This window comes from Rhea pennata, chromosome 10 (genome assembly GCF_028389875.1).
Source record: "Rhea pennata isolate bPtePen1 chromosome 10, bPtePen1.pri, whole genome shotgun sequence".
Classification (NCBI taxonomy): Eukaryota; Metazoa; Chordata; class Aves; order Rheiformes; family Rheidae; genus Rhea; species Rhea pennata.
The window spans coordinates 1,682,991-1,705,531 of NC_084672.1; the positions used below are offsets into that span (position 1 = coordinate 1,682,991).

Below are 22,541 nucleotides of genomic sequence, written 5' to 3' on the forward strand. Positions count from 1 at the left end.
GGATCGGTGCTGGGCAGAGACACTTCCCCCTTCTTCCAGACTGTCCCCATATGGGCAGCACTGTGCTCATCCATTACAACAGGTCAACAGGGACCAAGCAGAAAGCAGCCCCATAGCAGCTTGGATGCAGCTGGAGTAAAGCTGGCCAAGTCGTGCTTCTCTCTGGTCCCGGTGCTCCGGAAGAGCAGCTGCGGAGCCTGGAAGTAACCCCAGGAGATCGCCCGAAGGCTGCGCACGGAGCGGCCAAGCAGGTGCCCGGCCCCAGCGATCCCGCAGGAGAGCACGGCCGGTCTGCCAAAAGGAGATGCACGCAAACAGCTTGCACCAGGAGCTAGGGGAGGGCACCACTCCGAGAGCGGAGAAACCCCCCCCCCAGCACCTTCAGAAGAGCGATCGAGGTCTTTGCACGGTAAAACATTAGCTAATTCCGCAGGGACTGCGGGAGCTGGAGGATAAAGCAAGAGGAAAATAGGAGGAGAATTCACAAGCGACCAGCCTTCGGCACGCGGCTTCGCGCGGCCCCGAGGGGCTGCTCCCATCCGCGTGCCCTGTGGAAAACGGTCCTTTTCTGTTCAGCATGCGCACTGAGTATCAAGAACCTTTACCAACACACAGATAGAAGGAAAGATTTTTAACCATCAGTAAGGACAACTTTTTGCTATCTGGCCTCAGCTGTTTGGTTCATTTTCAGTCTTGCTCCCCCCCCCCCCCCCCGCTTTGTTTTTGCAATGTAGAGACTGCAAACTATGCAGGCCAGGACCCACAGTCTAATCACTAGTCAACACGCACTTACTGCGCCACAAGAGCTATTAGCAGAACTGACTCTGTTACTCAGAAGTAACTAAAATTAGCACCTAACGCACAGACTTGGGAGAGTCCTTGGTCAGCTAATCCCGCTCATTCTGCTCCTTCTGCATTCCCAACAGCCGGCAGCGGGAACAGGCGGGCGCTGACTGCACCCCTGCACCCTAACTGAACTAACTGTTTGCATCTGATTGTTGAATTTCTGAGACTACAGTCATTCCAATCTGATACTCCAGGGCACGGTTTGGTAAGCCATTAATACATGCAACGGGTGATAAAAGGCCTTGGCTTGCAACCTGCAATTGCAGCACATCCAAAGCAGTGCTATCAGATAACGTGTTAATAACCTCCTGCGTCTAAATACTGCGTCTTCACAACAGCTACATGCTCGTTTCAGAACTAGCAAACAAAGAGCCAAACAGGCAACCGCAAACTCCTGGCTGGAATTAAAACTACGTTTCTAAATACAGGCTTTGCAAAACACCGTGGGAACGTAACACCTTCAAACAAGGTAAGCAAGGACCTCCTATGCTTTTTTTGTCCAAAAGGCTACCCACAACCTCCCGCAGCTTGCCTCGGGAGGTACAGCGCTGGCGACAGCTCGGCAAGGCTGCACAGCAGCCTCACGCCGCCTTTCTGCACCAAGTTTTAAGCTGCTCCCTGAAGGGAGCCTCACGCAGAAGAACACCACTTTTCCATCTTCGATAACAGAGGTTTAGGCCGCCAGCAGTCTAGAGCTAGTCAAAAACCTAACATTTCAGCTCATTTTGTTCGTATCACCTTCAGGAATTCATAAGCAATAGTGTTTACTTTTCCACGCGCAGTCAGGAGGATTTTATCCCATTTCTATTAAAATACAAAGTCATGTTGTTTTATTTAAACTTCGGTGATCAATAAAACAGAGTTTTGCCGGTTGTTTATGGAGCCCGAGATCGACGACAGACGGAACCTGCCCCAGCTCCCGCCGCGCTGCAGGTCTGCCGCCGAGCCGCGCGCACGCGTCCCTTCTCCACGCCGCCTTTCAGCGTAATTTCCAGGGTCAGTCAAGAAACGAGCAAGTTCAAGTTGCACATTCCAAATTAGCTATTTGAAACAGCCATAAAATCCAAATTTCTCATTTCTGTTCTCATACTGCGCCTGTTACCAACGTTGCCCCTCCTCTAAACGTGCTTCTGCCCACCTACCGAGACGGGTCTGTCTGGGAGCTGAAAATTTCGACCGCCTCCCAGGCGCACAGGCCGACCAGCAAAGCACTGTGAAAGCAGCCACCCCAGAGTGGAAAACATGATCTAAAAGGCTACCGGGGAACACAAAAGACTCCTGGGTTTAAGGTTACTTATCGGGCTGCTGGGAGAGCGAAGAGGAGAAAAGGCGCAGGGGCAGGCAGCAGGCTGCTCCTGGCGCACGGAGAGCACGTGGGACTTCACACCGACATCCGTCATGTTTTAACGGCACTTTTCAACTGAAATGAGGTGGCTGAAATGAAAGAACCCAATTAACTGCTCAGGATGGGGACCGTATTGATATTCATGAAACATTCAAGCAGACAGGAAAATTGTAATTGCCCTAACTCATAAGCAACAAAGCTACCCTGACGCTGCACCCCAAAAAACTAATACTCGTTTCAGTAGCTGATACAGGCTCCACTCGGACTTCTCCCCGTTTTAAATATTAGTGTTTAAGCTCTTCTTCCCAATTCCACTCATCCTGACAAGGGAATTCTCAGTTCCATAAATAAAAGAGGAAACAGCTTGACTCAAACCCTCCTAGTTAAATCCACGTAACCCAAGAAGTTGGTTATGGCAGAAAATCCATGAACTGGAACCTTCTAGGTAGCAAAACAGTTACTCACTATTGAACGCTGGCACTTCAGTGCTTAATCCCAACGCATGTGTTTGAGTGCAATACAGTGCAAAGTGGTCACTTACAGCAAAAACCAAAGAGTGCCCACCTAAGATCTAACTCCTTGTCCTGCACAGTGCACACTCAATGGGGCTACAAGAAATGGGGTCAAATTACATTATTCTGGAGACATTTCTCCAGTTTGCAGGCTAAACAAAAGGATCTGCCCGCCTCTGGTCGGAGACGTTCAGCAGGAGCTCCCTCGGCTCCATGAGCAGAGAAAATATCCACGGAACAACAGCGGCTTTGTAACTTCTCAGCCTTGCAGCTGTGCTGCGTTTATTGGCATTTAGTTATCGCATTCGCTCCAAATTCACAGGCCTCCCCCCCGCCGCACTGAAAGGAATCGCTACCTGCCTTCTTTGTGGCATGCCCAGCCTTCGGCACAGACCATTATCCTTCATTTCTACAAATATTAAGCTTTCAGCTTTCAATGCAAAACAATGCAACGAGCCTTTTCAAAGCAAGTCCGAAGAGAAAGGCTTACAAACAGCAGGAGGCTAAGTTGTACTTGGATACGGAGGGATCTCTTGTGATAAATGCAAAGCAACACACAAGCTGTATTATTAAACACTGGGCGGTACATGCTCTAATCGATAGGCCAAACTTACTCACTGGAAAGAGGAATGAGTTCCAGTAGAGGGCACTACGATACCAAGAGAGAACCACGAACGCCCTGCCGCTGCAAACAGTGAGCATCGGCCCGGGTTAAATAATACCTTAACGGATGTTAAGGACAAAGTTGGCACCCAATTTCAAGGGTGAAATGCTAAATACTTGCTAATATAACAAATATATCTTGTATTGCAAACTGGCAGCTTGCTAAAAAGTAGCATCTTTATAGCAACCAAAAAGTAATGTTTTAATGACAGGAACTACTTTTGTATGAATTACTGCACTAGGTACTACTACAGTACCAATTTTGCTAATGTAGTACTTGACTTACGACATCCTAAGCCATACTTAGTCATACTAGGCATAAGTACGGACTTCTACTCAGTCCACAGAAGTCTACCATCTAAACTTACAGCTCTCCGACGCCAGGGCAGCTCGTGGCTGATGACAGCAGCGATGACTGCTGGGCTATTACTGACCCCGCAGAGCGCGCTCGCTTAGACAGCTAAAAGCTAAGAAAAAATTCAGGAAAAGAGAACCAGTCATTCACGCCGGTGCAACATCCCGGCGCACGAGCAGGTACATCTAAGCAGAGACGACTTCCCCACCTTCCACGCTACTGCAGACCTTTCACAGCCGAAAGCCTGCCTGCCTCGGGAAAGCCAGCACAGCTCTGTAAAGGTACATCCTTGCACATGTCATAAAATATTAGACAACTGATGGTTAAAACAGTATCGTTTATCCTAGCACCAGGTAAAATTGTGGGTAGTCTATACGCTGAAGGTCTAATTCCAGGCTCTCTTCCAACCCTAGCAAAATGCCTCTGCAGGTAACTCCCATTTTGACCACTCTCTACAGTCCTGCACACTAAATTCAAGTTTGCTTGCTTTTGAAGCAAAGACTACAGAATAAAGGACCCACTACTGTCTGAGGCGGCAGTCCTTCCACTTCAGGAAAATTTCAGGGGGAAATGTGCACTCCTGTCAGTCAAAGCAGCTGTTAAAACAAGGAGAAAGCAATGTCGGAAGTCACGTCAAGCCAAGTGTCACGTTAGATATTTTTTATAGGGCAACACTTTGCAATAAAAACCTAAGATCTTATTAGATAAGTGGATAATTTTAATGGAAGTAAAACTTGAAATTCGCTGTCAAGCAGTCAGGGAACCTGATAACAATTCTGTGACTCCTAAAAAGTCACATATTAGAAAGCCTATCTCAGTAAGATCAACACTTCCATTTACTCTACCAGAAGTGGAATGTAAAAGCCAGAACCAGTGGGAGCAAATTCAGTTGCAGAAACTTGGAAAAGAAGAGTTTTATTCATCAGTGGTCCATTTGAAGTAAGAAACATTTCATCATAAAATATTAAGGGTGGTCATCCTTAAGTAGCTGTCACAGTAAGAAGTCAGCTAACAGTTACAGCATGCATCTCCATGCAAATGTAATGAGTCGTGCACTTTGGATTGTGCATAGTATAAAATATTTGGGCTAAGAACTTCATGCTATACAGCCTACGTCAGGGAAAATGCAAATATTTACAAACATGATAAAAAAAGGGGGGAGGGGGAGAAAGACTATTGACAGTCCCAATTTTTATATTTGCCAAAGTTCAAAAATTTAACATGTTCAGTTATTAGGATCATACACTAGTGGGATTTAAGGCAAAAGTCACAGTGCATGGTTGACAGAGTCCATAAAACCAAAATTCCAGAGTCCTGGTCAACAATTCTGGAAAATACACGTTGGTGGCAGACACTAAGACAGCGACCCTCATCGCGCTGGGGCTCTCCACGCACCGAGCAGATCAGCCTCTGATGTCCTGATCCTGTGCTCTTTTTATAATCACGTACGTCAGTGGACAAAGCAATTTGGTTGCAAATTGGGGTTGCAAGAGGGAAAGGCAGCATCACCTTAAGTCTTCTGAAAATTAAAAATGCCCGTCAGATTTTGGTGGTTCTGTGAACGACCTGCAAGCTAACCCTGAGGTACCTCCTCTAGTTTCTCACCATTTCTTTCCAACGCTGCTTTCCAGCTTTCATTTTCCCAAACCACCAATACACAAAATGTAAAAAAAAAAAAATTAGAATTTAGATAAGAGACTTGAGAATTACATCTTCAAAAAGGTGAGAACTTGATAAATCTGGCTCTTGCAACAAAGTCAATTTTTGCAAATAGCTAAAAATGTGTCACAATTATGAAGTATTACACAGCTTTCAGTCTTTTGGCAGCATATTTGCATACCTATCACACCATAAATTTTACAGTTCATAAATACCAAGAATATTTTACAGTTACTGAATGCAGATGTCAAGAGTTGGCTTTCTAAAAAAAAAAAAAAAAAATCAGTACTGTACAAAGTCCTTTATAGCACAACACTTAGTACCCCTGCTTGCCATAACTCTCAGCTACTGTGACCCAACAGCCGATCTGTAAGCATAAAGGAATGTTTCATATGAGGCTAATTAATTAAGGAAATTGTGACTAAAGGTACCTGGAATATGAACACATGACAATGCCATCATAAACCTTGCAAAAATGACTGCATGCAAGTCACTCAGCTTAGAAGCTTAAGTACAAATTCACCTTCAATATAAGAATGACTTCCCTAAGTAAGTAAATATTTGGGGCCCTATATCTCATCCAGAGCGGTCAAAGATCATGTGAATTTAGGGACTAAATGTTTACTGCGACCAACTCCATTTGCATTATACCAAGAGAGATATATCAGCTTCCTCCCAGAGCAGTAATAAACTATGCATTCAATATTAAAATCAAACACACCCCCTCCAAAAAGAAGAAAAAAAAAACTTGAGAAATCTAGCAGAAATAAAACTCATGAATATGAAAAAAAGCAGCTGACAGCCATTAAATACAAAGTGTGTGCTTTCTAGCAGCCGTCCATTCTCACCTCTCAGCAAGGTGTTGATTCTCTTTCTACCACTAACTCGTCAAGTTTTAAGATACCACATGGCAAGTGTGTTTGTGCATGCGCAAGGCTTATTCTCATGAGGCCAATTTCCCTCCTAGGGATAATCAAAGAGCCTCTACTCCTTTCAGCCACTACGGAGGGTTACACCCCAGGGCACAAGCGTACTTTCCTTTCCTTTCTCCAGTGTGACATTATTTTGTGCTTTACGCAAAGGAGTTCAAGTATTGCATTAATTTGTCCTTAATTCTTTGCCTTTCATGATAATGTGAAGATGCGGTTCTTTAAAAGTCTAATTCTGGACAGACTTAATATGAGCATCCTCTGACAGTGCTGTCATGCTTAAAAATACAGCATTAAAACAGCTAAAACATTTGATGTTTGGAAACAAAGTTACCCATCTGCCAAGGGTTTTGGAAGCATTACATACCAGGAAAGATTTTCTGTTCTAAAACTATTTAATGTTCAAGAAAAAATCTCCAGACATGCAAAGCTTTAAGCTTTAAAATAATCCTTTCTACTTACTCTAGATCATCCTTGCAAAAACATTTGTTCACTCTCCAGCACCAGTTTTCTATTGCAGACAGCCATTCCCTGCGTAAGATTGAACATTTACATCTACCTCCATAAAATAATGGCATTTATAAATTAATCACAACACCTAAAAATAACCGACCTACTTTATTCGGCCACCTAGGACTCAGCGTGCGCAAGCATCCAAGCTACAAATTATCATCGTGCCAACCCAAGTGTTAAGGTGCTCCACGTGGAGCTGAAATTTCACGGCAGGTTGTTGCATAAACCGCGCCGCGTACCGGGTAAGAGACGTCAGCTGCCACTAAAACGCCCCTGCGGAGGTGTGCAGGGTCCTAAAACATACAGCTCCAGTTAGCTCAGGCGGCCGACCCGAGCACTCGGGTTTTCCGCATTAAAAAGCACTTTTGCGAGCTTGCGGATGCTGGCAGGCACCCGTGACAACACGGCACCAGAGCCGCGGCAAAATCCTTCCTGGCAGTTTGGCCAGGTCGCAGGGTTGGCTGAATTCCTGCTTCTAAGCCTAAAACCCTGCTGGCTGTCAGCTACCACCACCATATGGCTGAGCGGAGCAAAGCTCTTCCTCCCACATACCAAAAAGCGAGTAGCTTTTTGTGATAACTTAACTTGCTGGGAAATCCAGATTTTTCTGGAAGAATACTTCCCGTATCAAAATAGAGCTGCTAATGTGTAGAGCACCGTGGCACTTGTCACGAAAGCTGAACGTATGGATCTGTGACACCCAAGTTCTGGAGCTGGCAATCAACGTTTTACCCAAATTCACCTTCTTTACTGCAGCTTTGGTAAAAATTCATCGTGTGGGCAAGGTAAAAACCCACCCAAATCCAGTTACAGAAATAATTTGAAGAGAGTTACACAACTGTATTAATAATTGGATTAAAAAAAAAGTTATACTCGGTATCTTCCCTGTTCTTCCAGGCATCTCCTTCACCTTCGTCGCCTGTAGAAGGACCGCAGCGCCGCTTGCGCTGCCCATCGCACGTTTTATTATCCACCAGCAGCAAACCTCCCAAGACGAGGGAAAGTGATTTTCCGCACTTCTGTGGCTGTGTTTGCTGCGGTAAGGCACCTGCCAGCGGCACCAGAAGGAATCCCGAAGTACAGGCAGAGAGTGAAGATCCCCCCCGCGCACATCCCTCCCTGCTCGCACACGGCTTTCCGCCTTCAAGCCCAGCCACACGCTCCGCTCCCGCAGCCAGCGGAGCTCAGCCACGGCCGCGCATCACCGCGGCGTTCGCCTCCTCTGCCGTTTGAAGTGTGTGACCTATTTTGAGCGCCTCCGAGAAACACTGCATCAAAAAAACACACTGGGAAAATTACTGCTCCCTTACCGTAGCAGAAGATGTTCGGATTTCATTTGTTGACATTTATTATTAGGAAGAGAGACATCTGAAAGCCCTACAAAGATAGTAAAGCTTCTTCGGATTTTAAAGAAAGCCTACATTAAACAGCAGGGATGGCAAGAGCTGATTAGTCCTACAGCTTGAGACACACAGTACAGTTCTTTTTTTCAAAGAATTGAGCAAAATTAGCTAAGACAATTCAACAAGCAGCCTTCTGTACTCAGATACCTGTTTACCAAGAGAGTTTGGACTCTGACTTCAAGAAACATCAGTTTGATGGCTTCCCAAAAATCAAAATCAACATTAAAAAAAAAATTATAAAGATTTTTTTTCTGCTTTTTAAAAAAGAACAGAATTGCAGATCAAACTAGTATAGACAAAAGGAAAAAAGCATTTGCAGAAGTCCTTTCATTTCAAACCACAAGCTAGAGTCTTATTTTCAGAAACAGTAAATTCTTTTGACAGAGGCTTCCATTATAGATGTATGATATCTACTGTCTTTAAAGTTTTGGAACATGTGATAATTAGAAAACATTCGGTTCAGTTCACCAACTGCACATTGGCCATTTGTTTATTACAATCTGCTATAAATGCAAACCCTGTTTTGACTACTTTCTTACAAATTCAGCTCAATAAACAATTTTTTAAAACTCTTACATCTATCTAAAACCAAAACAAGTGATTAGAAAAAAAATAAGCCAACAAATATCCATTATATCTACTCATTCAAAACAATGCTTACCCAGCTAGTATAATATCAAGCTATACAAAGCAATACAACAGCTTTTCAGGGAAAATACAATTGCCAAGAAATTAAACATTAAATGAAGATTATTTGATTGGATATCGGAGTCACCGTCAAGTGCATTTGAACAGCTCCAGTCCACCTAAAGCTGAGGAAAGTACCATAAGCACTCACAAACTAAGATACCAACCATTTCAGCTAGGAAGCCGATCGAACTGAAAAATTCAGCTACTTCATGGAAATCCGTCACCTAAGTAACAAGTCACAAGGCACGACTTTTAAAGATGGTTTTCTTGCCTTAATCACCTCTGCAGCCTTAAGATTACAGTATTATGTCTGTATCCGAGCTAATGTGCTATTAGCAAACGTGATTTTGAACGTCGCATAGAGATTACCTTGCATTTGCCCATTTAGACTGACCAGTGGGAACATTTTTTTTATTTCTTCAGGTGGCTCTTTCGCAGGAACTAATTGAATACACCTTTCAGTATTGCTCCACTGTATTGTCGAGAGGACCTGCACATGCAATTCAAACATTCATTAAATACAACAACAGGTAAAATAAGCTAATTCTGTTCCTATTTAGATTTCCTTTTCTGCATCTAAAACCCTTCAGATTCCTCAATGAAATAATGGCAATGGGAAATAACATCGTGGATTGCCTACATAACGCCGCCTCGCTATTACACTGATCAGTCTTGCACTGGTGCTCCCACCCACGACAAACATCCTGCTTTGAAATAATCTGCTGCTCTCTTTGTACGAAAGGAGGCATTACGCCCTTAGAAATGGGCTTTTTGCTTGTCACCTTGAATTGAGACCCACCTTTATCACCGTAAGTAGGACAGAGCAAAGAACAAGTAATTAACCGGTCTCACGGCAACTGAAACAATAGGATATATTTGGGACTACTTTGAAGATCTCCATCTAAACCAGATGAGGTCAGAGAAGGAAAAAAGCCAAAATACAGCTTCAGGAAAAACACACCCAGCATAAGACTGAGAAATCATTTCACTTTAAGCACAGAAATTAGAATTTAAAAGGAACACACACCCGTTTCCAGGCACCAGAAATACCTGCTGAAGGTGGAGAAGTTACCCTCCAGCATGCCTACAAAGACCAAGAAGTGGGAATGAAAATCCTGAGTTTTCACCTCTGATCGAGATTCCTTTGCCTCCCTGGCGCTCAGAGTTTCCAGTAAGGCCATTCTTTTGTCTCAAGACTTCCCAGAATTTTCTGCATACCTTAATGCAATTAAAAAGGCAAAAAGAAACAAGGCAAAAGCCACATTTCCCGTATGAGAACAGTTCAGGGACATTCCTAGCGAAGCAGCATTTCCACAAGCAGACTTCTCATTGCAGCACACAACATAAAGTGAACAACCCACGAGCACCCTGGAAGGGACACGAAAAAGCTCTAATTTTCTGTAATATACTTCATTCTTGAAGGCAATAAGCAGGACAGAAAACATCAAGTTTGAATAAAGCTACTTGGAAAGCTAAACCAGGTATCAACCTTCCTGGTTCACACCACAAACGAGAAGACCACCAAGTGCTCTACTAACAGGTCGAGCTCACTTTTTCCTCAAGGATTCAAGCTCACCTTAGCTCTCTTATTACTCTACCCTTTCCTGTGTATACACCCTTGTTCCAAAATAACTACACAGGAAAATCACATCCAACCAGCACCCAGCCCTGCCTTTCAACACGGAAACAGCAACGCATCCGGCTTTTGGTGGGAGCAGCAGCACAACTCACCATTGCATCTATGCAAAACAGGCAAACTGATTAAAATGAAACATGGGGGAAAATAAGCTTGCAGCAGGGAGGAGGGAGCACTGCTTATTCCAAGCCATCACTTTCCTACACACGTGATTTTCCATGCTTCAGTCTCATCCTCCATGATGGATACGTTGCACAATCATCGTTAATTCAAATCGTTTGACCCAACCCAACAGCTTATTTCTCCAAACCAAGGAAAGTTACACTTGAACCAAAAATTAAACAGAGACACAGACAAAACAGCTTCACTTACAGTACAGACTTTTCTTAAAGCTTCCCAAGAAAAATCCTTCATACAGAAATATAATTAGGTTTCTCTGCAATTTCACCTATTGCAAAGGTATGAAAAGCTCTCCAGTACCAAAGGAGGATCTCTTTAAGGTACAACTTGACTCTATCATGATACTTTAAAAAAGAAAATGTGGAGAAATTTGGCTTTCTTTACTCTGCCTTAACCAATACCTTCCAAACTATTAAGGAAGAAATCTGATGAAGTCTCACATTCACTATAAAAGTTTACCTGCAATCAGAGACAAATTGAAAGAAACCATGTACACAAAGGCACCTTTGTGCATCCATGATATTTTTCATATTAAAAACTGCCAAGTTTTTTTTAAAAAAAACTCTTTTTGGAGTGGCTAATCTTACTGTTTGGTATTGATAGTTATTTTTTTTAACATTTACAGGTTTCCGTGTTTACATTTTTACTACACTAAAATGGCAAACATATCCATCTAGAAAAATTAAAGATTGAGTTTTGCAAAACTTAATCTATAAGCGAGATGTTGCATGGGTTAGTAGCATGAATATTCCTTGAACATCTTAACTTCCACAGAACAGTCTAACTTTAGACAACAGTAAATTCCAAATCCTGATAATATGGCCAAACCAAATAAGTTTGTGCTCAACAAGCTACATATAATCGAGAGACTGTAAATCAGAATTTATAAAAATGACATTGGCCAATTGGTTCCATATCAGGGGACACCAGCCAATCTTTAACACTAATCATACTAGCGGCATAAATGAGGAAAAAAGAAAAGGTGGCATACTTGAGATAAGACATTAATTAAAAGCTCATTTCCTTTGGAGTTGGAAGTGAGCTTGCTTTTGAAGGATCTCATTACCATGCATTTTATCTATCACCTCCAACATTTCAAATCCAATATTAAAACTTAAAACATAGCTTAGAAGCTATGCATAGTTTCCAGGTAAACTTTGTTAAATATTAGCTAGATGGTTACCAAGCAGGAATTTCTACCCTGCCTCAAGCTTGCACACTGTTAAATTAAAAATTGCTGAGATTAAAAGCAACTGCAGAGAGATTATCCCACACCCAGAAGTTACCAGCAAGCACAACACAAAGTCAGAAGGTCAAGAAGGCAAGGAAGGATTAAAACAAACACAGCCACGCCGTCACGTAAAGAGGACATTTTATACTCCCGTGCCACCGGGACACAGCGAAGGGCAGGATGCCGAGAGAAGGTGGAAAACAGAAGCGAAAGCAGAACCAGGGGGCTTGGAAGGAAAGGTTTGAAGACTGGGCTCTCGGGACGCGGTGGGAAAGAAGATCTCGTGTTCGGCTCACGGAGAGCAGAATGAAGCTGAACGATAAGAAACACCAACACGGCAAAGAGGCTGGATGAAGCCAGAGCTACACAACACCTTGCCCAACGCTAACTATGAAATACAGAGCGGAAAGTCAAGAAACTTGAGAAAGGCGGCGACATGAAAGCAAGAGAAAATGTTAAGTGAAATTCAAGCATGCTATAGAAAAGTTAAAGCTATACTAGGCTTATTTGCAAGAGGAGAACATTTATTTCTTTATTTAAGTGCAAAAGGATGTTGGAATTGTGCATATTTTTATTTAGGTGCATAAGGATGTAAGGATTTTAGTGTTGGGGGGAAGAAAAAAAATCACTAAATGCTAATATAGCAGAAAGAATAGCATCTTCCGACATTTTAGGTCTGCAGTACAAGACTAAACTGATGAGTCAACTTGCTTTGAAAAACAGTAGAAATTATATCTTAAAATTTCTGAATGCTACTCAGACATGAAAGTTACTTCATTAAAAACACACCCAAGTAGTAAAGCAACTACTTTGAAAAATACCATAAATAGCTACCTTTTAATCATACAGCTCAATTTAATGCTCAGAGAAAGAGAGCTACTTCAACTCCTTCAACTCCAGTGAAATTCAGCCTTTCATTTTACTTGTCTTATCAAAGGATCAGAGATCCTGAAAAGAAAGAAGAAACACCAAAAGCCTTCAGGCAGAGAGTCCACTAAAACAGCAACAGAGGCTTTGAGCAAAATATTTTTGAGTATCACCTGTCTATATTACAACAGCACCAGCTTAGGTGACCATTGCAACTGCAGATGAATACTACACATTTTTTGTGTTTAAGAAAACTAGTCTAAAACTAAACTAGTCATGCAAAACCTCTTGTTTACTGCAGCATGTGACTAGCTAGTGACTAGATCATCTCATATTTCTGCTTCCGGAATAACACTATAGATTGAGCATTACAAACCAGAGTGCTATTGCCTAAGAATCAACTGGACAGTGAAAGAGCTAAAAACACTCTTCTTACAGAAAATTACTGTCAAACGCTGCCAGACCCAGCTTTCCCTCTTTCTGGGCCACCAGCCAGATTCTAATCATTTCAGGTCTCTGCTAATTTTTAGCTGTGCAACACTCTAACACAACAGAGGCAGCTGCGTGCAGGCGGCGTTTTAGGATACTTTTGAGTAATAATAATAATAAAAAAAAATTACTACTTTACTACCACCCTGAATGTAACATTATGACAAGCTGAAAAGTTAAAGAACTTCCCAAGGTACCACTTGAAGGGGCACATGCTAGTATTTCTTTAATAAAAGGCCGTCTTCCTACAACAGCAGAGCACAACATTAAAACCCCTTCGTAAGCGAGGACGGCAAAGCCGAGTGAAGATGGCTTCGACAGCAATCTGGTGGCACTGCAAACCAGTTTGGTGAGTTTAGGATTAACCATTCTCACTTTGAACTTCTTTATTGGAACAGGAAATGTTTGTCACAGATGCTGCTACAGAACACAGTCGCGTTGCCCAGATTCATGCAACATACCTGAAAAGTGCAGACATGAAGTAATTGTACAAGTTTCACCTTATCTTGATAAGGAAAGATTCACTTCTTAAAGTTAAGAATAATGTCAGGATAATCAAGATGCCTTCCAGAATTATTTGCAAACTGATTTTGACCTCACTTCTATTACGTATTGATCACCAGCTGTATCAGAAGGCTTAGCAGTTCCCTGAAGCGAAAACAATGACTTTTAATAAACAGCAAGTGCAATATTTCACCCAGATTTCACAACCGTGCCAAAGAACATATTAGTAGGGCAAAAGGCTTCTAAAGAGAAGCTGAAATGTTAAGGCATGTTACAACTGGCCAAGTTTAGAAGTACATCACGTCTGTAAAATTCATTCTTGCTTGGCCAGCTCTAACTGGAAGAACTATTAACTACTGGCAATTCTTGCATCTGACGCAACAAGCCAAATTGCTCAGGTTCCTACTAGCTTTAAAACATAAATAAAATACATACTGGGGGTCTAGGGTGCTGCACTCTCCTGAAGCCAACAAGCATTGCATGGAAAAACTGGAGGATCACGCTCCTGTATGTATGCTAATCCTCTTCTAGAGCCCAGGAAGCTGCAAGGAATTTGCGCTTGCAACATTAAAATCTTGCTTAAAGGCAGAATATATTAGCTAAATCTCTGCATCACAATAATACTGTCATGCATATCTTTTTATGATTCTCAAAAACAGCAGAACCAGAACAGCCCAAGGACACTCAAACCTATCTGCAATTATAGCAAAAGCACATCCTATTTGTGTTTTCATGAATTTGAAACCGTCTTGCAATAAAGTGCAGGAAATCTCTTTCATTATGAGAGCTCTTCCACAAACTAATGCCAATCTGCACTTTGCATTTTGAAAGAACGCACAGGATATAAGCTACTGGAAAGTCCTGCTTTCATTATCCATGCACTCACCTGCACTGGACATTCTTGCTCTTACAGCAGCAAAACAACGGATTTTATGATTTTAATTTTCCCTTTCCCAGAGAGTGTTTTGATGCAGTTATCTCCTCTTCACACTGTTCCAGAGGGTATTAGTTCCAGAAGGCAAAAATGAAAACTGCATGCAGACCACGCCTGTTTGAATTAAATTCAGCTAAGCAGGAGGACTGTTCCGGTATTAACGTATCTACGACACAAAAATCCCGTAGCAGCAGGCTTACTAAAAAAGCTAATTTCAACTTGTTAGGTCTACTACAGCACTTGCTTGATGTAAGCAGTGACCCTTCACGTAAACAGGTTTACAGGTGGCTGCTAACTTTCCAGATTCCATGAATTTTGGGAAGTCTGTTGCACTCGTCATTTCAGAGGCAATTTTAGGGCATGTTTTGACAGAGTTGAACGTACCTTAAGCTCACAGCGGGGGACAAGAAGCGTAAGGAAGTATTCCTAGTTGAGTTTGGCTATACAGATGCTTGATGAAGCGTCTCAGCGTCATTGCAAGCGCCTTGATGTCGTTTTTCTCCCACCCCGAGATCTCAGGCGGCACGCGTGCAAAGCGCCTCTGATGCGAGGGCAGAGCATCTGCGCCGGGGCAGGGACAGAAGGTCCCCGACACGCGAACCGCGCGCCAAGCGCGGACGTAAAGCTCGCTCCCGAGCGGTATCTCCCATTTTGTGCACGAGACACTGACCTCTTCTAAAAACACTTACGCTGCTCTGAGGTAACGAAAGCTGCTTTACGTAAAATAATTACACAGGAGACGCGCGGGGCTTCACCAGGGGAGCCCAGGGCGGCCTCCGCCTCACCCCGAGCGGGGCGAACCCGGGCGCCCGCGGGGCCCCGGGCCGGGGGCCGCCCCGGGGGAGGCCTGGGCGCGAGCGGGGCGCTTTTTTCCCCCCAAAAAAAGGTGTGGGGAGGAGGCTTGGGGGGGGGGGGGAGAGGCTCCCCTTGTGGATGTGGGGGGTTGGAGGGGGGGCCCGGGGCTCCCCCCTCAGGCCAAGGCGGGGGGGGGAAGGGGGGGGTCCCCCGGGGCTCCCCCTCCCCCAGGGATGTGGGGTGGGGAAGGGGGACCTGGGGGGCTCCTCGGGGAGGGGGGTATGAAGGGGGGGTCCGGGGCTCCCCTCGGGGGGAACCTGCAGGGGGTAAGAGGGGCGTCGGGGGGTCGGGGCCCCCCCTCGAGGGGGGCTGGGGGGGGTGAAGGGGGGCGGCCGCGGCGGAACCCCAGCGCGCGGGGTGGGGGTGCGGGGGGGAGGGTGCGCCCGAAGGGCCGGGCCACGCCCCCCGGCCAATAGGAGCGCGGCGGGCGGGGCGCGAGCGGCGGCGGTGGCCAATAAGGGCGCGCGGCGGAGGGGGGCGGGCCCCACGGCGACCAATGGGGGCGCGCGGCGCGCCGTGACAGCCGCGCCGGCGGCGGCGGGGGGAAGGGGGGAGAGGGCGCGGGGGGCGGATTGCGGGGGGGAGGGGGGGAGGGACCGGCGCGGCCTCGCCCGGGGACACCCGGCGGCGGGGCGGCCCCTCCCGCCGCGGCCCGGCCCGGCCGGGGGCAGCGCCGCGCCACACCCTGGGCCTTCCCCCCCCGCCCCAGCACACACGCACCCTTCCGCCTTCCCCTGCAGCGCCCCGGCCCCGCCCGCCCCGGTGCTGCGTCCCTGGCGGGTGCCCCCCCCCCCCCCCGCCCGCTGGGGCCTACCTGCGCGGCGGCGGCGGCGGGAGGGAGCGGCGGCGGCGGCGGGCTCGGGCGGCGGCGGAACCCCAGCGCCGGGGGAGGCGGGGGCGCACGGAGCGGGGTGGGGGGAGCCCCGCGCCCCGCCCCCCCACTTCCCGCGAGAACCGCGGGCGGGGGCGGAGCCTGGCGCCGGCCAATGGGAGCGCGGGGCGCCGGGCGCAGCTCGGGGGCGGAGCCTGCCGGCGCGGGGGCGGTGCCCATTGGTTGCGCATAGCCACGCCCACCCCCCTCGTTGCCACGCCCCCTCTGCCCGCGCCCACGTGGCGGCGGCGCGGGGAGCCGGGACCGGCCCGGGCGTCCCGGTGCGGCGACCCCCGGGCGGGAGGGAGGACGGGCGCCTTCCTCCCGGCTGGCTCGCCGGTTGCCGTTTTGGGGTAGCGCTCGGGGAAAGGCGCCAAAAAGGGAAAAAAGCCAGAAAAGCAAAAAGTAAGGCAAAAAGGCAAAAAAAGGGGGGGGGAGAATCAAAAAAAAGGTCATAAAAGCAAAAACGAAAAAAAGAAAAAAGTGCAAAAGAAAACAAGAAAACAGAAATAAAAAGAAATATATACTTTATATACATACTGCCCGCGGGAGTCTGGGTTCCTGCACGCCGCCCTTCCCTCGCAGGTGTCGCACGTGTCTCCCAGCCCACCGGCACGTTCCTGCCGCTGGAGCCTGCAGGGGTGTTTCGGAGCTAACGATTGCATCGTGCTGTTAAAAGCGGGGAAAACTAACAGCCGCGGGGAGGAGAACGCGGGTCTCGGGCCTGTCGCCGGCTGACACAGACAGTAGCACTTTCCACGCGGCGCGGTTTGCAGCCAGCATGTCCCAGCCCTTTGGAAAGTCCTTCACGCTCCCCGCCTTCCTTCGGGGGGGAAAGCGCAAAGGATGGATAACCAAAAACGTACGCTGCATTGCGGGCCCTGCCTTGCTCCTCTTTGCTGGCCCCTCCCTGCAGCACTGCCGTTGGGTTGACCTGCATTTCCCACCCATGTTCCCTCTTAGCAAGAACTACAAGGAATTTCTCTTTGTTCCTTTCCTAGAAAAAAAAAAACTAACGGTACTGTCGTGTTTCTCCGTCAGCCTCTGGACGGCGTGGCAGGAGCGAGGGGCTAATGCGCGGCGGCCCCGCGTGCCCCCCCGTTTCCCCGCCTCAGCCGACCTGCCCCGACGCTGCTCCGCGTTCTCCGCCCCGCCGTCCCGGCGCGAATTCCCCGCGGGCCGCTATTGCGCGCCGGCCGGACACGCCGTCCCCGCTGCACGCCGTGCCGGAGCGGGGCCGCCTCCGGGGAGCTGCTTGGCCAGGCGCTGACCGCGCTGGGCTCGCACTCCTGCCTTTTTAAAGCAGCCTTTAGCTAGTTTTGACCTACCCTCTGCGCAGCCGTCGGGGCGGCTGCTGGGCCTGAGCTTCACGCCGTACGTCTGCAGACCTAAGCGCTCTGCCGCGCTCGCTTCCCATGCTCCGCGCCTAACGGGCGCCAGATCCGTCCGCGCGGCGCCGTGATCAGCCCTTCCGCTTCCCACCCGCTCTTTCTGCCTAACGGGAGCAAGATCCGAGGCTTTTCCGGCGTTAACACGTCTGTGCCACATTTCGACTGCAAACCAGCGGCTTCTTGCCGCGTGTTTACGATCACAAGGACAGGCTGGACTTCGCTTCTCGTTTGACACGCTTTGGGGGTTAAAACATCACAGTCTGCACGTTTTTTAACAATGCTAAGGAAAAAAACGTTTATATTTAGCAAAGCATTGATTTTCGCACTAAGGAACTGACGCTTTTTTTTCCCGTGTTTTGCTTTGACGTGGTTGCTGTTTCCTACCGTCGGAGGCTGGTGTCTTTTTACAATATAAACTCCCCCATTAAGACCTTGATACGTGGCATGTTTGCAGCTATGGGATAGTCTCCATTTCCCAAACAAGCTTAATCTTTTACAAATTTTATTGCACTTCTTAAAATCTGGTTCTCTCTTGAAATGAAAATAATTATTTACTGCAAAATCAATATTTTACCTGTTTCTCTTCAGCATGCCGAAGTCTCCGCTTTACCTTTTTGCTGTAACTTGAGCTCCGGCCTGAGCTCGTGCACCACGGTCCTGCGTCAAGGCTCTGTTTCTGTGCTCGGAGGTGCTCGAGCCGCGGTGCGCAGCTCTCTCTAGAGATAAAATTCCTCCTGCCCGAGCAGGGGACAGGTGCTGGCTTTCTCTTGAGCAGCTTTTAGCTTTTGTCAGCAACTTTTGCAAACCATTTTGCTGAGCGCCAGCAGCACTTGGCTGCCCGACAGATCCCACCTAGATCTGGTACGTTGACCTTTTGCTGATTTTAAGTGAACTGAGGAGGAAAGCGCCTGGTGAGGATCTTAATTAAAGCGTTATCGTCATTACTCCTTAGCAGAGCAGGGCAGGTATTTAACCGTGAGCTAGAGCTCGGGGTTGCCCCAAAACCTTTCCCGCTTGGCGCCGCGGCTGCAAAGCGCATTCCTGGACTCTCCCTTCTGCAGCCGAGGCGCCAGGCGGCCCCCGGACTCGAGCGGCAAGGGCCGAGCTGGGAGCCGAGCTGCGCCGCTGCACCTCCGATCCGGCGACTCTGGCGGCTTCTCAGAGCACAAATGCTCTTAACGGGACTGTCCTTCCTGCTTGGCCCGAAGAGGGTTTCTGTGGCGATCCACACACGCGCGTGCACACGCATGCACATGCATGCACACACGCACACCCTTCGCCTGAGTTTTTCATTAGTCCCGTTTGTCACACACTGCAAAAAGAAAATTACAGGGTAAATACAAAGAGATCTTAAGATAATGAAAGGTTATTGCTGCTCTTTTCTTTTTCTTTCTTTTTTTTGTGCACGAAGAGTACTCATAACTTGAGCTGTCGCAGCAACACTCTGGGGGAAATCTCAATTGCAAATGAATTCCAGATCGCACCAGTGCTCTCCAGTGCTTTGCCAGATGTAACGGGTCATACAGGACACGGCTTTGTATTTAGCAGCCTTCACACAAGGAGCTTTTGAAGCGCTAAGTGGGGAGGTGCCGTTATATAAAAAACACTGGTGTCTTTCATTAAAATGCACCAGTAAAAGTAAGGTGTCAGTATGTGGGTTAGGGCCCACTGGAAACGTCCGTGCAAGCGCCCAGCCCTGGAGGGAGCCCCGTGCGCTGGGCCGCTCGGACGTGGCTCCAGCGTCTGCCCTTCTCCAGACAGAGAAGGAGCTATAAAAATACCGGAGCATCGTCCCGCGGCTGTGGGAAGGCGGCGAGAGCAAAGGCAATCCCAGAGCGTTTCGCATCCACGACTCCTCTGCCTTGCAGGAGAGGCCAGAGCCGGGGCGGCGCGGAGCCAGCGCCGCCCATCGCGGCCGGGGCTCGGACAGCACGACGCGGAGGGAAACGCGTTGCTCTCGGTCTTAGCTTCTTTCCAAAACTCTCCCTGACTGCTTAGGAGCCTGCCTGGAAGTAAGCAGGTGTTTTCCAAGTGTGCTGGAAGGAAGCACTGGGATGCTCTCGCTCCAGCACAGCATAAGGATTTCGGCAGAGAGCTCATACACTGCAATGCATTTAAATAGAGCTTAAAAGCTGCAGTTCTGGCGCGAGTGTAAGAATTTGCATTGCAATTATTATCTCGCTCCTGATTAGCTGCCGCACTTTCTCCGTGAAATCCTTCATTGCAGACAGCACAATATCGAGCTTCGTTATTCTCCTTTCAGGCTCCTCCTGCACCGGCTTTAAGCTGATGATTCATGTATTAATATGTGGTTATTAGACGACTCCTCTACCTCAGCTGCTGCTATCTGTCTTTGGCAATGGAAGAAGGAAATGAATTCTTAAAACCTCAGGAACAAGCGGTACACGCATGGAGATCAATCCTGCCGCCGCTGACGTCAACGGAAAAATTTCCATCGACTTCAACAGGGGCAGAATTAGGCCTCTCTATCAGATATTCACTTGATTTATAACCTTGCGAAAATCTGTAGAGCTGAAGGGGAAAAGTTGTATCTGTTAAAAATAACTCGTGGGAATTAAGCGGCTGTCAGTGATATTTCTCGCTCGTTGGAAAGACAAGTATTGGTGCTGGGGGAGGTGAACCCTCATTGCACCTCGCCGATGGGTGTTTTGGGGCTCTGTGGGGCGCTGGGGTCGTGCAGCCAAGCCGTGGGCACCGGGATGGCGATAGGGATGGAGATGGGGGTGAGGATGGGGATGGGGACAGGACGGGCACGGGGTCGTGGATGGGGATGGGCACGAGGACGGGGACGGAGATGGAGATGGGGGTGAGAATGGGGACAGGGACAGGGACGGGGACAGGAGCAGCCCCGCAGCATCACGAGCCCTGCACGACCCCGGCGCGGCGGTGCGGTGCAGGACGAGGGCCCGCGCGGAGCGTCATGTCCGTGTTCGAGCCCATCTGAACTACCGCAGCCGTGGAGCCCCGGGGACGGCCGCCTCGTCGTGGTGCGTTAGCGTACTGCGTATGGGCTCTAGCTCTCCAGCAGGCTGGAAACCCTTGGAAACAGCGTCAGTGAGCGGCGCCGCACCTACGGACGGGGCTCGCGCGGCCGAGCGCGCCTGAGCAAACGCATCGCCGAGCCTCCCGGGCAGCTGCCTCCCTCACAAAACACTGAGCACAGAACGTTTTCGCGGGTAATTCCTCTGAATGAACATTTGCAGTGAATCACGACTGCCCTTGTTGCATCCCTGCGGCTGCACGTGTGCGGAGGTGGAAACCCCACCGGGACTGGTGCAAATAGCCCCTTCCCACGCGACGCTCCTCTGATAGTATCTGTTTGCATCTGCACACATCTGTTCTGCTCCTTTACAGGACGGCCCAACTGCTGGTATTAAAAATCTTATCTTGCAAGAGATCCTGGGCATATCTGAGCCCTCGAGGAATGGGGGTGATGAAAAACATTGAAGCAGGGCATGTCACAGGTAGGGCTTAAGAAGCCAGAGCGAGCATCCAAGAAAATAAGAGATATTTGCATTTCTTCCAAGGGAGGTAACAGCAACTAGCACCTTTTGGAATATGCATGGGGCCAGCACAAATCCCAAGAAACACCCAGAAAGGCCTTGTTTTGCTAATTGGAAGCCACCAAACTAATGAGATGTCATCCAGGCAAAATGTTAGGAGTCACATAATAACTATATCAATGGAATCAACAGCATTTTAACAGCAAAGGTTAATTACATTTATATAGAAATCTGATAGACAAAAAGATGCTCAAACAGTCGGGCAGACTAATTGAAAGCTAACGTTGCTCCTAAATTGAATTTCAAATGAATTTTACATCCATAGTTCATTTTGCTAATTCCATTCCCTGTATCCTGTAATTTGTTGGCAGTGATCGATCACTTAAGTGAATAATATCTATGCACCAGGATCGTTTAGTGACAGGATACGCCAAGTGTGATCGCGCTGTTAGTAACCGCAGTCCCTTCGAGGTCTCTCTAAAGCCCGGCCGCGGCTTCGGGGCTGCCGGGCTCCGGCGCAGCACGGCGGCGCCCGCCCGAGCCGCTCGCTCCGGTAGTGACCTCCCCCCCCCCTTCCCAAACTCCTGCCTCGGAGCCTCCCGCTGCCCCGACGCGACAGACCGCCGCGGGCCGGGAGCACCCGCCGCCGCCGCCGCCTGCTCCGCGCCCCGGGGCGGCCCCGGCTGCGCGGAGCGGCGGGAGATCGCGCCGCGCTCCTTCCTCCCGCCCCCCCGAGGGCTGCCTCGACGGCCAGCCGAGGCGAGGCAGCGCGGGGGCCGTGCGGAGCGACCCGGCCCGCTCAGGCTGCCGGCGGCACCGCGCCCCCCCCCTCCCCACGCCCCGCCGCCGCCACGCACCCGCGCGGGCGGCTTGCGCGGCTGCCCGCGGCCCGCGGCCGCCCTCTCCGCTCCGGGCGCTCGGCGGCCACGGTTCTCAAAGCTCAGGCTCCTTTCCGAGAAGCTTGACGCTTCCGAGCGTTTTGCGGGATGCGCTTCAGTGCCCTGCAGTTCCGCGGGGACAGCAGATGAAAGCGGTATCAGCACATGCCTAATGACTCATTCTGTTTATAATCGCTTCAATACAGAAGGAGAACAGGGAGATGTAATTAACTCTTCTCTATGATTGAGATGAGTGTGTTTTCCTT

General features: G+C 48.4%; 1 protein-coding gene and 1 long non-coding RNA gene across 6 annotated transcripts in view; one reads left to right on the forward strand and one right to left on the reverse strand.

Annotated features, from left to right (window-relative positions):
• GLCE (glucuronic acid epimerase) overlaps positions 1–17,897 on the reverse strand; it is a 62,371-nt gene extending 44,474 nt beyond the window's left edge. Inside the window, exon 1 of one of the 5 annotated variants that reach the window (XM_062583462.1) lies at positions 17,811–17,897. The gene's annotated coding sequence lies outside the window, so the exon portion shown is untranslated. Of the gene's footprint in view, positions 1–14,708; positions 14,801–15,140; positions 15,444–16,425; positions 16,489–17,810 lie in introns of those variants that run through there. The other 4 variants (XM_062583459.1, XM_062583464.1, XM_062583461.1 and 1 more) reach the window with 4 other exon arrangements.
• On the forward strand, positions 11,435–20,452 carry LOC134144501 (uncharacterized). Its single transcript, XR_009959399.1, has 2 exons — positions 11,435–15,456; positions 20,137–20,452. It is a non-coding gene; the product is annotated as an uncharacterized LOC134144501 (long non-coding RNA).
• The last annotated feature ends 2,089 nt before the right edge of the window (positions 20,453–22,541 follow it).